Source organism: Apium graveolens, chromosome 6 (assembly GCF_009905375.1).
Source record: "Apium graveolens cultivar Ventura chromosome 6, ASM990537v1, whole genome shotgun sequence".
Taxonomy (NCBI): Eukaryota; Viridiplantae; Streptophyta; class Magnoliopsida; order Apiales; family Apiaceae; genus Apium; species Apium graveolens.
The window spans coordinates 299,989,132-300,008,037 of NC_133652.1; positions in this window are offsets into that span (position 1 = coordinate 299,989,132).

Below are 18,906 nucleotides of genomic sequence, written 5' to 3' on the forward strand. Positions count from 1 at the left end.
GCCCGTTGACTGGACTTACTGGGAAAACATAAAAGCTTGTTTGGACAGAGAAATGTGAGGAGAGTTTCCAAGAATTGAAGAAAAGGTTGGTATCGGCCCCGGTGCTGGCCCTACCAGACGATAAAGGAAACTTTGTGATTTATAGTGATGCCTCCCATAAGGGTTTGGGATGTGTGCTGATGCAGCACGGTAAGGTGATTGCCTATGCATCCAGGAAATTAAAGGAATATGAAATGAGGTACCCCACCCATGACTTAGAATTAGCCGCCATAGTGTTTGCCCTTAAGATGTGGAGACATTACCTATACGGAGAAAAGTGTGAGATTTTTACTGACCACAAGAGTCTTAAATATATCTTCACCCGGAAGGAGCTAAACATGAGGTAGAGAAGGTGGTTAGAATTGATTAAGGATTATGACTGTGAAATTCTTTATCACCCGGGGAAGGCCAATGTGGTGGCCGATGTCCTTAGTCGTAAGGAAAGATTGAAAAGGATCACCATGTCAGAGGATTTGATCAGAGAATTTGAAAAGTTAGAGATTGAGGTCAAGATCGTTGAGCCAGGGACCGAAGGCTTGTATGAGATGGTTATGCAACCGGAGCTACTGGAAAAGATTAGGCGATGCCAAGAAATAGTTTTGAGGGAGAACAAGGAACTGGTAAGCGGAGAGGAGGCCAAGTGTGACCCAGACGAGAAGGGAATTAGGAGGCATGCCTACAGGATATGGGTCCCTAACATCCAAGAATTAAAGGATAAAATTTTATGTGAAGACCACAGCTCTAGATATACGGTTCACCCAGGAAGCACCAAAATGTACCAAGATTTGAAGGAGTACTATTGGTGGCCTAACATGAAGAAGGATATAGCGGAGTGGGTCAGTAAGTGTATGACCTGTCAGAGAGTAAAGGCAGAACACCAGCGACCAAGCGGACTCTTGCAACCCTTAGAAATTCTGATGTGGAAATGGGAGCAGATAGCTATGGATTTTGTAGTAGGATTACCCCGAACTAAGACTAACCGTGATGCAATATGGGTAATTGTAGACCGACTAACCAAGTCAGTGCACTTTCTTCCAATCAAGGAAACCTACACAGTGGATAGATTAACGGAGCTATACATTAAGGAATTTGTGGTAAGACATGGAGTGCCAGTAGCTATCGTATCTGACCGAGATCCCCGATTCAACTCCAGATTTTAGAGGAGCTTTCAGGAATGCCCAGGAACCAAACTAAACATGAGCACTGCTTACCATCCGCAAACAGATGGACAAAGCGAGCGAACCATTCAGACATTGGAGGACATGTTGAGAATGTGTGTAATTGATTTTAAGGGTTCTTGGGATGAACACCTGTCTTTGATAGAGTTTGGCTACAACAACAGTTATCATGCGAGTATCGGCATGCCCCCATACGAGGCGTTGTATGGCCGAAGGTGTCGTTCGCCCTTGTATTGGGATGAAGTTGGTGAGAGAAAGTTACTAGGTCCCGACTTGGTGCAAAGGACAAGGGACATAGTTCAATTAGTCAGAGGACGCCTAGCAGCAGCCCAAGACCCACAGCGTAAATACGCCGATCTGGCATGGAAGGATAGAGAGTATGAAGTGGGTGACCAGGTATTTCTGAAAGTGTCACCATGGAAAGGATTGATGAGATTTGGGAAGAAGGGGAAGCTGAGCCCCCGTTATATTGGACCTTTCGAGATTCTAAGATGGATAGGACCCGTGGCATACGAGTTAGCTTTACCTCCAAATCTTCAACAGGTTCATAATATTTTTCATGTATCAATGTTGAAGAAGTATAATACGGATGCCAAACATATAGTGGAGCATGAGCAAGTAGACCTTCAACCAGATATGTCCTATGTTGAGCAGCTAGTCGAAATCATTGACCGAAAAGAGCAAGTACTCCGGAACAAGAGTGTCAATCTAGTCAGAGTCTTATGGAGGCATCACAACATCGAGGAGTCGACTTGGGAATTAGAGAGTCACATGCAAGAAAAGTACCCCCATCTATTTGTGGATTGATTCCGGGATGAAATCCTTTTAAGGGGGGGAGACAGTAAGAACCCTGATTTTTGTAATATTTTAAAACTTTAGTGAATAGTAACTGAAACTAATTATGTAGTATGTATGGAGTTCATCACAAATATGAATAGTGGAATTTTGGAAATCCGAGATCATATTCTTGTTTATCGAGGAAAATAAGTGAATGTATAAGCCGTCGGAATTCGAAGATTCACGATTATACTATATGTTTTCGTATCCGTAAGGAATGGCATAGAACCGGGAATACTGGGTGAAATAAATATTATATCAAGGTGTTTCTATGATCAATAGAAAGGAATAGAGTTGGTTAAATTATTATAAGCGATAAAAGAATTCACTACGAAACGAAAATGTTATGCGAGTAAACTATCGGAAAGGAATGACAATCGCGTGTACGATAAATAATCAAATAAGAAATTAATTCTATGCAAGTTGGCCATGCAAAACCAAGCTAACTAGTAGTTAGGAGATGTAACTAGGGAATTAGAAGCTAACTATAATAGTTAGTGGAATAGTAAGTGAATAGTAAGTGAATAGTAAATGGGAGACAAGGAAGTACAAGGCCATACCTCCTCATTTCTACTCATCTAAATTGTCAACCAAGCCTTTTTTTTGCTGATTATTATGCCCATATATACACACTATCAAGCACATCTTATACACTCCCACCCTTTAACAAAAAATCAAGCCAAACCCCCCCCATCCCTCTCTTGCTCTCGGCTGCTTCATGCAGAAAAGAGGAAGAATCCTCTTCTTCACTTCACTTCTCCATCCTTCCCTCCATTAAAAATTCTATAAAAATTCATAAAGCTTCCTTACATCCTAGTAAAGGTATTTCTATGATTTTATGGCCAAATTATTAATGGTTTGTGAGAAACAAATTCTTGAAGTTCAAGAACTTAATGGACTGTTTTGACTAACATGGTTTCTTGGTTTTGTTTCTTAAGGATCTAGCCCTTTTAAGTGTTTTTCAAGCAAACCAAGCCCTAATCATATTATTACTAACCCTCCTAGTGCTCAATAAGGTTTAACTTCCAACTCTTTAAAGTTTTAAGGGTGGGTTTAAGAGTTATTTATGATGTAGTGTCAAGATCCAAAAGTTTGTGTATGTGTGAGGTTGTTTTGCTCATATTCTTGCTAAGTACTTGAGTTTTTGAGTTGTGATGCTTGTATATGATGCTAGATAAATTATATAAGGTGTATGTGTGTGGATATTGAGAAGTAAAAAGTGTTGTGTTGGTCCTAAGTAGTGATTGTATCAAGAACAAGTAATAGAAATGGAATGTAGAGCCTATTGCACTTGGTCTGTCTTCTACAGTGTATTCGGCCATATAAATGTTTGAAACTTGTGAGTCACTGGCCATTACTGGGTAGATCTTGATTTTTAGTTTCTGTATATGTGTGGATCGTCACGAGGGGATTTACGGTTTAGGAGTTATGACCGTTTTAGTGTAGAGCGTTCATACGAAAAGCCAACTGCACATAAGGCCACTTGCATGATGATTTTGAAAGGCTAAAAATGATTTCAGAATCTTGGAAAAATCATGATAATTAATTAATGCAGCAAGGAAGACTCTCCAAAAATAATTTTAAGTAAATATTAATTTTTCAATTTTATAAAAATATTTTAGTGAAGCGAATCGATAATCGCGTACTAACTAAGATCGTTGGTTATTGATTTTAGATGGCCAACAAAAGCCCCGAGACCATACCACTCCTAGCACTCGAGGCAAGTTTACGAAACCCTATCACAAATTATCCATTCTATATATATTGTTGTGATATTGATGCCATGATTTACAGTTTGAAAATATATGCTTGTTTGTGATATCAATACATTCAAATTATGCGATTGTTTATAAAAATAAACTTCGTTTTATACGAGTATGAGAAATTGAAACGTAATTTTTAATACACAAGATAGTGGGAGTTGGAGATATTTTAAATCGATTTAATTCCGGAACGAGCCGGACGAGAAAGATTTTTCTTTCAATAAACAAAGTACTTTCGCGTAACATACATATTAAGCAAACGATTGGGATTCGATTTATAACTATAAGAGATAATCGAATATTCACTCAAGGGATATCCTATTTGATTAATTATTTATAAGTAATACCTAAAGAGTTACTAAAATATCCGGAAAAAACTTAAAGAGATATTGAAAAGTTTTTAAATCAATTCACTCTATCTAAAACGTATGTAACCATTCGAAGGATAATTATAAGATGTCAAATCCTGTCTTAAGTATTTAATTAAGATTTTTATCAATTCATTGAACCTTATTGAGAAACATTTTGTACTTAAGGTTTTATCAATTCATTGAACCCTTCTTAAAAATATTATGAGACCGTAAATATTTAATATTCCGTACTTCTAAAAATAATTTAAAAATAGACATAGTTCCCAAGGATACTTTCCAAATTATTCAAAATTCTCGGAAGAGATCAATCATCTGAAACTTATCAAAACCTTAGGGAACTTAGTTTAGAAGCATAAGGGTTTTGCTTCCTCGCTCAATGAAAAACAAGTGAAAAATATATGTAAAACTCTACTACAGTTAAGGGTTTGAAAATAATTTTAAATTTAAAACTCCGACAACTTCCAAGGATCAATTAAATTAAAAGTGATGAATAAATCATCTTATTTAAAGGTCAACTCAGAATGATCTATTCCTTCAATAAAGGATTTTATGTAAATGACATAATTGTTTTGGGACTGGAATGTGGCTTGCCCGACACGGAGAGGTATCGGGTAGTGACCAAGCGCGAAGTGGCGCAGTATACAGTTATATGGTCTCTGTGACCATTGACTTTCGGACTTGCACGGAAATGGGCAACCATCGTGTAATGTCTTGATAAGCCCAAAGGCGACTAGGTTTGTATTCCTTCTACTAGTAGAGAAAATTTCGTATTCGGCTGATCACCGGTACGTGGTGTATTCCAGTATAGTCCCTTTCCTCCACTTTGGATAAATTGTTGTGAAACCTACAGCAGAAGGCCGATAAGGCTGAGTTTTAAATAAGGATGTTGATAAATATATATCACATCCATTTGAGAATCTTGGTTCAAGCATGATATTTAGATTTTGATATGAAATGAGTATGAGTATAAACTGATTAAACGGATACATTTAAAGTTGAGTTTATCATAAAATTGACAAGCATATGAACTTGTAGAAACCTCGAATATACAGTGCTAAATGGTTGTTTTTCCGTATTTGATCATACTTAAGTAATGGATATCTATATCTTGTTGAGCGTTAGTGCTCACTCTTGCTTTTATAAACATCATATCACAACAGATTACCAGCATGGCCCGAACAGGACGACTGCCCACAAGCGGGTAGGGGAAGCACGTGAGTACCGTAGACTGTTCGTCCTCCAGCCACCTCAGGTAGACGAGTAGAGATAGTTTCCTTTTGAGTACTTGAACCAAGACTATTTGTGACCCGAGCCAGTCTCATGTAGAGCTGTTCACGGCGTTCACCCTTTTGAGATAATTTCCTTTGGTCTGTAATAATTTAAATACTTTAACGTTAAGTTAGTAATGTTTCTGAGCATATAACCTGTGAGTGTAAGTTTGGTTAAAAGTCGAGTAATGATGTGAAAAGAGGATTAATTATTTATTAGACAATATTAAGTGATGGTAACAACCCGAATTCCTGACCTTGAATTTGGGGTTGTTATACATGTCTACTGAGTTATATCACCTGCGTGTTACACTCAAGTATCTCACTAAAGAAAACAATAAAATTAAAGAGAACAATGTGTTTTTAAATGAAAGAAACAATGTGCTAGAGACTCAATTTGTTGAGTTTGAAAAATTGAAAATAGAATGCAAGATTGTTAAGGATGAACTAACTGAATCCTTAAAGAAAGATGAGATTTTAAAAAAGCAACTTGAACGAGAACATGAAGTAATTAAGGCATGGAAATCATATAGAGATGTCCATGCTCAAATTATTAATGTTCAAGAAAAAAGAATCTTTTTGTGATGCAGCCTGGAAAAAGAACAAGGAGAAGCTAGATTCTAATCTGGTTGAAGGACTCTCGACGGATGATGAAAATTATCCGTCGAATAATCAAAAAGATTATCCGTCAAAAGACAATGAGCCACATTCATTGAGTGTAAGCAAACTAGTTAGCAAAGCTAAGATAGCTAAGTTGAATGAAAAATATGGATCAGATTCTAAGAACTTTGTTCCAGGAGAAATAAGTCAAGTGAAACAAAACAAAAGAGTCAATGTAGGTCATCTGTCTATCAAGAAATTGAATGACATATTGGAGAAAATTGAATTGAAAGAAGAGTCAAAAAGGAAAAATAATAGAAATTGGAAAGTAGAAATTAACAAACATAACAACTACACACCTGATAAATATGCATCAAGAAAAATCTGTGTTAAGTGTGGTAATGTTAATCATCTGTCTGTTAATTGCAAACTTACCATGCCTACTCCTATGTCTGCATCACTTTCATTTCCCAGCATGCCTACAATGCTTATCAATGCTATGCCTGCACACAATTTGAATGCACAATATGCTAACATGCGATTTGCACAAAATCCATATTATGCTGCATTTAGTATGCCACAAATGCCATTTAGCATACGTTACTGGAATAACATGTTTGCACAAAGTATGCCCTTTCATGTTAACCAATCTGTGCATGATAATTCTACAATGATAAATTGTTTCAAAGGTCCAACTCAAATGACAAAGGATGAACCTGAAATACCCAAGTCAAATGAGGTCAAATCTAAGAAACCAAAGAAAAAGGCTAACAAGACAGGACCCAAGGAAACTTGGGTACCAAAATCAACTTGATTTGATTTTAATGTGTGCAGGGAAACAGAAAGAATTTTTGGTATCCGGATAGTGGTTGCTCAAGGCACATGACTGGAGATTCTACCCTGCTCACTGGTTTTAGAGAAAGAGTTGGCCCAAGTATCACTTTTGGAGATGACAACAAGGGTTATACTGTGGGATATGGCTTGATTTCAAAGGACAATGTCATCATTGAGGAAGTTTCCCTAATGGATGGTCGCAAGCACAATCTGTTGAGTATTAGCCAGCTTTTTGATAGGGAAAACTCAGTTACTTTTAATGTAGAAGCCTGTGTTGTGACTAACAAGAAAAGCAACAAAGTGGTTCTCACTGGATTGAGAAAAGGCAATGTGTACCTAGATGACTTCAACTCAACAAATGTAGAATCTGTAACTTATTTTCTCAGTAAAGCAAGTCAAGATGAAAGTTGGCTATGGCACAGGAAGCTGTCCCATCTAAACTTCAAGACCATGAATGAGCTAGTCAAGAAATAATTGGTTAGAGGCATTCCTCAAGTGGAGTTTTCAAAGGATGGATTGTGTGATGTCTGCCAGAAAGGAAAGCAGATTAAAGCATCATTCAAAAAGAAGCTTGATTCAATAATTGAAGAACCTTTGAAAATATTGCGCATGGATTTGTTTGGACCAGTCAATGTGTTGTCCATCTCAAGGAAATGATATTGCCTAGTAATTGTAGATGATTTCTCAAAGGTCTCTTGGACATATTTTCTAAAATCCAAAGATGAAGCTAGTGAAATCATCATCAATCACATAAGGCAAGTCAACAATCATCCTGATTTCAAAGTAAGAAGAATCAGGAGTGACAATGGAACTGAGTTCAAGAATTTTCTGATGAGATTATTTTGTGAAGAGAATGGGATCATGCATGAGTTTTTTGCAGCTAGAACTCCACAACAAAATGGAGTGGTGGAAAGGAAAAACAGATCTCTTATTAAAGCTGCAAGGATAATACTAGAAGAATCAAAGTTACCAACATATTTTTGGGCTGAAGCTGTAAATACTGCATGCTACACTCAGTATATTTTATAGATATATTTGAGATGTCATGTCTAATATGATTTGTGTTTAGTTTTCAGAACTTGACAATAGGACAAATCAGGACTTACTGAAATCATAACTTACTGGAAGTCAGAACTTAATATCAGAACTTAAGTTATCAGGAGATAAATATCAGAAGATAGATATCAGAACTTAGGTACGGGAAGACTTTCAAAGAAAGACTGAAGCTGATTTACAGGAAAGAAGATCTGGACTAAGACAAGAAGATATGCATGGAAAGAGTTAGAAGACTGGAAGACCTGTATAAGATATTTGATTAATATATTTTAGGAGACATAATTATATTCCATATCAATAAGAAGTTATCTTGTAACTGTGTACTATATAAACACAGGCATAGGTTTATACTATATGTGTTATCATTATCGAGATACATTATTCATTGTAACCTAGAAGCTCTTAGTGATATTTGTTCATCACTGAGAGAGAACAGTTGCATTGTAACAGAATTTATTATATTGAATATATCTATATACTGTTACTTGTGTTCAAGATCGATTTGATTGTGAAAACACTGTATTCAACCCCCTTCTACAATGTTGTGTGACCTAACAATATTTCTTTTGTCAATCAAGTGAAATGCATGACACCCTACTAATTGTTCAAGAATAAGAAGCCAACTCTAAATTTTCTTCATGTCTTTGGATGCAAATTCTACATTCTAAGGAATCAAACTGAACAACCTAGAAAGTTTAATGCTAAAGCAGATGAAGGAATTTTTGTTGGATATGCTGTTGGAAAACCATACAGAGTCTACAATCTTAGAACAAATATTGTTATGGAATCTTTACATGTTGTGTTTGATGATAAGAAGATTGAAGGACTAAAAGATGAAGGATTCCATGATAGCCTGAAATTTGACAATGTTGAGACAATTTGTAATGATAGTGATGATGATAGTGATGAAGAAATAGTGGCTAAGGATAATGCATAAAAGTCTATCTCCAATGATGCACAAAATTCAACATCAGTCGAGGTAAAAAATGCATCATCCGTCGGAAGACAATCAGCTTCATCCGTCGAGATACAAAGTGCATCATCCGTCAAAACAATCAGAGAAGCTGAGAGTCAAAATAGATCACTTGTAGAAAGAAATCCTTCTTCAAATCAAAGATCCACAATATCAGGGGGATTTCTTTTAATCAAAACTTAGTCACACATCAATACAACAATGAGGCCTCTTCATCTAGAGCTAATCTACCTCAAAAGAGAAAATGGACTAGAGATAACCCATTTGAACTAATCATTGGTGATGTATCTCAAGAGTGCAAACAAGGAAAGCAACTCAAGAAGAATGTCTATATAACGACTTTCTATCTAAGGAAGAGCCTAAAAAGGTAGAAGAAGGGTTGTTGGATCCTGATTGGGTTTTAGCTATGCAAGAGGTGCTAAACCAATTTGAGAGAAACATGGTATGGAAGATGGTACCCAAACCTAGAGAAAAGAATCCAATTGACAGTAAGTGGGTATTCAGAAACAAGATGGATGAAAATGACATAGTTGTCAGGAACAAAGCTAGATTGGTTGCTAAGGGCTATTGTCAATAGGAAGGAATAGACTTTGATGAAACCTTTGCTCCTGTTGCAAGAGTTGAAGCCATCAGAATTTTTCTAGCCTATGCAGCCCATGCCAATTTCAAAGTCTATTAAATGGATGTCAAAAGTGCCTTTCTAAATGGAGATTTGGAGGAGGAAGTCTAGGTCATTCAGCCTCCTGGTTTTGAAGATCCAAATTTTCCAGAATATGTCTACTATCTTTTGAAAGCACTATATGGATTGAAGCAAGCACCTAGAGCCTGGTATGATACTTTGTCAAAGTTTCTCTTAGAAAATCATTTCACAAGAGGTACTGTTGACAAAACTTTATTCTTTATAAATTTTAATGGCTCTAGGATACTTGTTCAAATTTATGTAGATGATATTATATTTGGCTCTACAGATGAAAACCTTTGCAAAAAGTTTGCCAAATTGATGCAAAGTATGAAATGAGCATGATGGGAGAACTAACTTACTTTCTTGGTTTACAAGTTAAGCAAGTTAGTGATGGAATATTCATTAGTCAAACCAAATATGTTTATGATCTTTTAAAGAGGTTTGATCTAATGGATTGCAAATCTACAAAAACTCCCATTGCCACTGCAACTAAACTTGAATTAAACACCACTGAAAAGTGTGTGGATATTTCAAGCTATAGAGGCATGGTTGGCTCACTTTTGTACTTAACAGCTAGTAGGCCAGATATAATATTTGCTACTTATCTCTGTGCTAGATTTCAGGCTGATCCTAGAGAATCTCATTTGATAGCTATTAAAAGAATTTTCAGATATCTTAATGGTACACCAAAACTTGGCATTTTCTACCCTAGAGATTCTGGTTTTGATCTAACTGGTTATAAAGATGCAGATTATGCAGGTTGTAAAATTGATAGAAAAAGTACAACAGGAACCTGTCAATTTCTAGGAAATAAGCTGGTATCCTGGTTCAATAAAAAGCAAAATTTAGTTTCTACTTTTACAACTGAAGCTGAATATATTGTTGCTGGTAGTTGCTGTGCACAAATTTTATGGATGAAAAACCAATTGTTGAATTATGGTCTGCAAGTGGACAAAATTCCTATTTTCTGTGATAACACAAGTGCAATTGCCATTACTGAAAATCTAGTACAGCACTCAAGAACAAAGCACAAAGACATCAAGTACCACTTCATTAGAGAACATGTAATGAATGGTACTGTGGAACTTCATTTTGTTCCATGTGAGAAATAACTTGCAGATATCTTTACCAAGCCACTGGATGAATCCACCTTCTCTAGGTTGGTAAGTGAGTTAGGTATGCTTAATAATTCTTAAATCATTTTTGATAATTTTTGCAAGTTGTCATGCAGCCAGAAACATAATTGATTATTATGCTCTGGATGAAAATTTGGCTAAGTCAAATTCTACATCTCGACGGATGTTCATTATCCATCAAGTTTGATCATCCGTCGAAATAGAATAGCTTGGTAAAAATCAATTACTTTTTTGGATTATTTTTAAATCAACGGAAAATTGTTTATTCTCATCCGTCGAATTGTCTACATCTTAGCCGTTAAAGTTCTGAACATTATCCATTGGATTTACTTACAGTCTGTAAGTATATCACGACGGATGATTGAAAGAAGATTGACAGTTTATTTTACTTTTAAACGGTTATTTTGGGCAATTTTCAATGGGTCTTTAATTTTTACTTTTAATTTTTATCCCATTTTATCTGAGAATATATAAAAGCCTAACTTCAAGTTTATTTTAGCTTTTATCTTTCTCTACTGCAATTAACTGCTCTCTTTTTCCTCAAAGCAAAACCCTCTTTCTTTCTGCAAATTTTCTTGCTTTAACAATGACACCAGTAGTCAAGATCATGTCTCAGTGAGAAGAACAATTTCGTGGGTCTTGTGAACAAAGAGATTCCAGCCTCTGAAGATTATCACAAAATGATGGATTTTGTGAATGGATGCAAGCTTAGCTATGCCATGCTGGAATCACCCACAATCTACTATAAAGTTGTGAAGGAGATGTGGACCACTACTATGTATCAGGCAACTGACAAAACTATAACTCTCTCCAATAAAGGTAAAGAACATTGCATTAATAGTGACACTATCTAAGCATGCCTTAAAATTCCTGAAAACACTACTACTAAACCACACACAGATGCTGATTTAGTTAACTTGCTTAATTCTATTGGCTATGCACTTCTTACCACTAATTTAAGTAAAATTAAAAGGCTAGGTCTTAGGAAAAACTGGAGTTATCTGTGTGATGTAGTTACCAAGGCGTTTTCTAGTAAAATTAGCAACTTTGATTCTATGAATACTACCATGCTTAACACGCTCTACATGCTGCTTACTAATAATTACTATAATTTTAGTGATGTCATCATGTTTGAGTTAGGATACAAGTAAGGGGAGATTAAAAAGAGATCTAGGAATATTTAGTATGCTAGATTCTTTATGATTATTGCTAACCATGTTTGTGAGGATATTGTGATTGAGAACCCAACCAATAAACTGGATTGTTGGGTTCAAGAAAGAAGAATAATTGCAGATTTAAACAGAGCTGATCACCACAAGGAGGTGCCCCTTGTCTATTTGCCTATCATGGAGGGCCCTCAGGTAAGTGAGGTAAATGCATATGTCCCTACTCCTTCTACCTCTCATGTTTCTTTGCCATTGACTGTGGCTATGGCATCTGTGTCAATGACCCAACAGATGCCTACCCAAGCCACAAAATCCAAACCTTCAAAATCCAAATCAAAGAAACCACACTCTGATGTCTCTCAAAAGATGCCAGTTTCAAAATCTACCAAAAACAAAAAAGGGGAGTGTGAAGGTGGGTAAGATTGGTGAAGGACATGGTGAACATCAAAGAAACTCTAAGAATAAGGATGGTGAGGTTAGTGTACCTAAACCTAGCCACACCACAGTTTCCCAACAAACTGTGGTGCTTAATAAGGAAATTAGCACATCTCTTCTTTCATCCTCCCAAAAGAATGCTACTATTGAAACAAGCTCCCAACCAGGAGCACAGGCCAAAAAAGTTAGGGACATAGACTCATCCCAGACTTATGCAAGAAAGAAAAAGTCTAGAAAAATTGGGGATGCACAGGGATCACACAAAGTGCACATTGCAGCTAAAGACTCAGTCACTGCACCTTCTCAAACTCAGTTTGATGTGGCTCCAATAAATGTGGAGTCACAGCCAAAATCTCTCACTATAAACACTTCACACACACCTGATTCATAAAATTCTCCCACTAATTCTATGAATGTGAACATGGTTCACACATCAACTCCTGATTCTCCATCTTTAAATCTGTTGGGGAAGCCAAAATTCAGTGCAAGTGAGAATCATCTTCTAGATGATCTGTTGGCTCACTTGCCAATTCTTTCAGGAACTATTGAGATTTCTATGCCTAAATTATCATCAATCTGCACATAATCCATAATAGTTTCTACTCCAAACTCTATCATTTCCTCTAATCCGATGGATATTGTTCATCCATCGGCTAGTGATTGTATCCCGACGAATGTGCCTAATAGCAGTCATCCGTCGGCTATCCTAAGTACTACTCTGATGGATGTTCCTCATCCGTCGGTACTCACTACGCAAGCTAAATTTTCAACAATTGTTACATGTGTAGATGAGCTAGTAGTTGTACAATCAATTCTAGGATTGAAGGAATGGATTGAACAGAGTGAGAGGTTGAGTTGCACTCAGGCAAAAGGAGAGGAAAAGAGAGAAAATATGCAGGCTTTTTCTTCCAGCCTGGCAAAAGTAAGTGAGGGGAGTTCCACCTTAGTAGGTGATGTTGAGGGTGGTGAGCCAAGGGGAGCCCTTGATGCAAAAAGAGAGAGAAAATGAGAGAAAAACAGGTACAAAAGAATGGAAAGAGTCCATTGTAAGTGAGTTAACAAATGTCAATGAGGCTGAAAAGACACAGCTAATTCAGCAAGAATATCAAGTTGTCTTAGACTTTGTTTCTTATGAGGCTGAGGCATTTACTCACCCTATTTCAGCATATCAAGTTTTAGCTGAACAAGACAATTTGGTTGTTGAAAGAATGCTCAATTTGGTGCATACTACTACTTCTATGCAAAGGGCCAAGGATGCCATCACATCCATGCCACCCAAAGCTGATGATGATGTTGATTATACATCTGGTGGTTCTGAAGATATATTTGAGGATGAAGATGATGATGATGAAGAGTTTATGGATATAGGGGGAGAAGCAGGCCCTAACTCCAGTTCAAACACTCCATCTTTGGTGTTTTCCAGGAATATGATGAGCAACATTTCAAGTCTACTCTCTTCCATATCATTCAACAAACTCAGACAGCTCTTCAAGCCACAACCAATGCCAACACCAAGAAGCTTCTTCAAGCATATCTCAACCCTCTTCAACTGCACAAAATTCAATCTCTTCAACATAATCTGGATGTCACTGCAATCAAAACAGAAATAGATCAAGTCAAGCAGTATGTTTCTGAGAGACTGGATGCTAAGTTTCCCAACATAACCATGCTTGACATCAATAGACAATTAAGGAAAAATACTGATCTAGCCATCAAGGTAGGCTCCTTGGATTTAAGACTCAAAACACTGGAAGCATCTATAACTGCAACCCATCTACATCAAGCTCAATAGACTCAACTTCTTCAAAAACTGGTGGTTGCACAAAATCCTTCCTCTACTCAACTTGATGCTAACAAAAAAGGGGAGAAAGAAGATTCAATTGTTTAAGTTAGCCAGGGAGAGTCAACTACTGAGGGGGAACAAGTGCTAAGTATTCAATTCAGTAAAGTAATTGTGCCAGCAATTGCTTTCACAAAGCCACCAGTCTTGGACAACATTGATCTAATCAAGTTAGCAGCTGCCAAGTTGGAGTCAAATGAACAATTTAAACAAATTGATGTAGCAGCTGTTGAACAAGAACTAGATTCACAGTGGAAGAAGCATGGTGAAAACATCAAGGAAAAGTTTGGACAAATTGAGAAGAAAGACAAGCTCTTTTCTCACTGCTCCAATTTGAGACAAATCTCAGTGAATGAATTAAGTCTGGGTAATATAAGTCTCCAAAAGCCAACTTGGTTTTGAAGCCTAAAAGAAATTATCCAAAGTCACCTGACAAGAACCCCTTGGATCTTATGTTTGAGACTCCAAGGCCAGATGAAAAGAAGCTGTTGGCAAGGTCCATTGCATTCTTCAAAGATCCAACTAACTCTGCACTAAAGAGAAGAATGGCTGAGATCTACAGGAATGGAATAGAAATCCGTGTGGTGGTTGAAAACCCTCAGTTTGCAGAAGCTAAGAAGGAAGAAAATGAGAGAATTAAACAAGAAAAGAAGCAAGCTGCTTTAGATGCTAAGAAGCTCAAAAAAAAGAAAAAGCAAGTTGCTATAGTAGCCAAGCTCCAAGCTGTGAAAACTGCAACTGAGATTTCAAAAAAGCAACCTATGATAGCTGAAGCTCAGGATCAGAAAATGCATAAGGAACTTTAACAAAAAAGAAGCCAAGATACAAACAAAGGATCAAAATAAAATTGGACTTCAGTGATGATGAGATGGAAGAATACATTCTCAACCAGTCTATATCTACAACTCAAACATCCAAACCCTCAGTGGTGCATGAGGAATTTAAGATAGATCCTACAAGGAACTTTCATGGTGAACCAATAGTTCCCAAAGATGAACCAATAGACTGGGATAGTTTGCCTATTCCTGATCTAAATTTACCAATCTTCAACAAGTCAAAAAAGACAAAGATAAGAGCAATCAAGAAGGTCAAGCCTGTGAGTCTCAAAACCAAAACTTTAAACAAAACTCAACCAACTGTCAACAAGGGAGATCTTCTATATATCAGTGACATCAAGAAGTTTTTAGATATAAACCTCTACATAGATGAACTAGAAGAAGTGAGAGCAATTGATGCTCACAGAAATATCCCCGAAAGACTGATGTTCAAATATAAAGGTGGGAGAGAGTTCACATGGCCCCTTCACAGGATTCTTCAAGAGAACTGTTCTATTTTGATAAAAATCTTCTCATCTTACAAGAAATTTTTTGGATTTAATGTGATTGTCAAGAGAATGATTCTAAAGAAGATAGAAGAACTAATGAGTAGAAAAGCCTCAGATGCACTCCCAAGGACTCTATCAATTCCCTTCACAGGAAATCGAGTGCACTTGAGGCCTTACTGGCTGATGGAATTCAAGGATGAAAAAGGTGTTAGGAGATTCTTCAGACTGGATGATCAATTGAGCATCTCAAGCAATGAGACTCTATTGGAAATGCAAGAAAAGCTAGGGCTATCAAATACTGAAGAACTTAAATTTCACAGACAACTCCAAAATCAAATAGAAGAAAACAACAGGAAGCTTGGGAGGAAATCAAGACAATCAAGGAGATAAATCAAATTTGCTCAGACTAGAGGAGCACCTTGAAAATGATTGTGAGAACTCTTTGTATACTTTACTTTGTTCAATTTTTAAATAATTTGTAGCACTTACTAGTTTTATCTATCAAAATTCAGTTTGTACATTTAGGATGTTTTGTTATCATCAAGTTTCTCTTCTAGACTAGATGACCAATTGAGCATCTCAAGCAATGAGACTCTATTGGAAATGCAAGAAAAGCTGGAGCTATCAAATACTGAAGATCTTGAATTTCACAGACAACTCCAAAATCAAATAGAAGAAAACAACAGGAAGCTTGGGAAGAAATCAAGACAATCAAGGAGATAAATCAAATTTGCTCAGACTAGAGGAGCACCTTGAAAATGATTGTGAGAACTCTTTGTATACTTTACTTTGTTCAATTTTCAAATAAATTGTAGCACTTACTAGTTTTATCTATCATAATTCAATTTGTACATTTAGGGTGTTTTGTTATCATCAAGTTTCTCTTAATTTATGGCTATAATTCCAGTAGAAATAAATTGGGGGAGATTGTTAGGAATATGTTGTGAAGTTGATGATAAGTTAAAAAAAATACCTTAGTAGATTTAACTTGGTGTTTTGTATCTCTCAACGGATGTTTACAATAGTCCAACGGATGAACTTTATAGTCCCAATGGATGACCACTGTACATCCATTGAGAGTGTAGCTTATGTAATAATAAGTCTTGTAGCACATATCTGCAAACAACAATATATTAGTTGAGTAGATACGGTAGGATTCTTTAATTCATGTTGACTACTAGATTGATATACTGAATAGGATGACTAATTATAAATATAAGATGTCTTGTAATTCTGTATAAGTGAAATATAGTCAAGTGGCAGAAAGGCTCTCGACGGATGATCTACAAAGGCTCCCGATGGATGATCAACAAGGAATCCGACGGATGATCATATTCAAAATAGCTGTTGACAATGACAACACAGTCACATGCGTCGGGTGTTTGCAAATGGAATTTCGCAGCCTAATTGCAGGATTTAGAGAACAAAGAAGCATTACCATTTCCATGCAATTATGAAGATATTCAAAGATGCTGGAAAGTGTAATAAAGTAGCATGAAATCAGGCTAGAAACAATTTTGTTTTACCTATTGTCTTTTTATCATGTAAATTGGTAGCATATAAACCAAGTGTAGAAAGTAGAACAAATAACTAAGATAGCAAGCATTATTTTTAGAGAGACAGAAAAGGCTGTATTTGTTAAGCATCTCTTTGTAATTATGCGAAGTTCACTTGTAAGAAACTGTGTGTTATTCAAGCATCACAGAGTTCTCATCTTAATATATATATCTCTGGTAGATAAGTTTAAATCCACCAGAAAGTTTTAAAGTCTTGTGTTTTATTTCTTTGTGTTTGATTTTCATATCTTTACCATTCCGCAATATAGAAAAATCTACACAGTTATATTATTAAGTAAGAACACTTTTAAAATTTGAAAAAGAAACCAGAATTACATTCAACCCCCCTTCTGTAATTTTTACTGCATTGTCTGGGAATAACACTAGTGTACTTTTATGATTTGTGCAGCATGTCATATACAATGATCAATGTGATCGTGAGTAACAGATAATAGCTTGCTTAGAGGAAATGGACAAATCGAATAACCAATGAGGTGGAGTTGATGGTGTCATTGATCCAACTGGTTATTCATATGTAGATTATGTGGGTTATAAAATTGACAGAAAAAGTACTACATGAACCTGTCAATTTCTAGGAAAAAAGCTAGTATCCTTGTTTAGTAAGAAGCAAAATTCAGTCTCTACTTCTATAGATGAGGCTGAATATATTGTTGCAGGTAGTTGTTGAGCACATATTTTATGGATGAAAAATCAACCGTTGGATTATGGTCTATAGGTGAATAAGATTCCTATTTTCTGTGACAACACATGTGCAATTGCAATTACTAAAAATCCAGTACAACATTCAAAGACCAAGCACATTGACTTTAAGTATCATTTCATTAGAGAGCATGTTATGAATGGTACCGTGGAACTTCATTTTGTTCCAAGTGAGAAATAACTTGCAGAAATCTTTACCAAACCACTTGATGAATTCACCTTCACTAGGTTGGTAAGTGATCTAGGTATGCTTAACTACTCTTAATCTATTTTTATATCAAAGCAAATTGAAATACAGCCAGAGCAAAAGTTGATATTTCATTTTTTAGATAAAATTTTGACTAAGTCAGAATTTGTATCTCAACGGATGTTCATTATCTGTTGAAAATGAACATCCATTGAATTTTAACATCCGTTGAAATATCAATTATTCCTTTGGGTAATTTAATCATCATCCGTCGAATTGCACTCAATCTTAGCCGTTATTTTTGCGCATTATCCGTCGAATTTACTTACAGTCTGTATGTATATTTCAACGGATAATCTTAGAATTGTGACAGTTTTTCTTATTTTTTAAATGGCTATTTTGTGGGTTAACTTAATTGGTCACTCTATTTTACTTTTTACTTTTTGACAGTTTATTTCTGAGAAAGTATCAAAGCTAATTACATTTCTATTCTTTATTTTTATCTTTCTTAAAGCAATTTCTCTAACCTCTTCTTCCCAAAAGCAAAAACTCTCTTTGCAACTAATTTCAATCACAGAAGTGGCACCCGTAGTCAAAATTATGTCCTCAACTCGGTACGTCTGTGAAAAGAACAACTTTGTCGCTCTGGTGAACAAGCAAATTCCGGCATCTGAAGACTATCACAAGATGATAAACTTCATACTAAATTGCAAATTAAGCTATGCCATGCTTGAGTCTCCAACCATTTACTGTGAAGTTGTCGAGGAAATGTGGTCTACAATTGTGTTCAATTCAAGGGACAAGACTATTACCTTCACTCTCAAAGGTAATGAACACTCTATTAACTGTGATGGAATTGAAAAATGTTTTAAATTCCTCAAAAATAACACATATGCTCCACACACTGACACTGGTGTGAGTATCATGCTAGTCTCTATGGG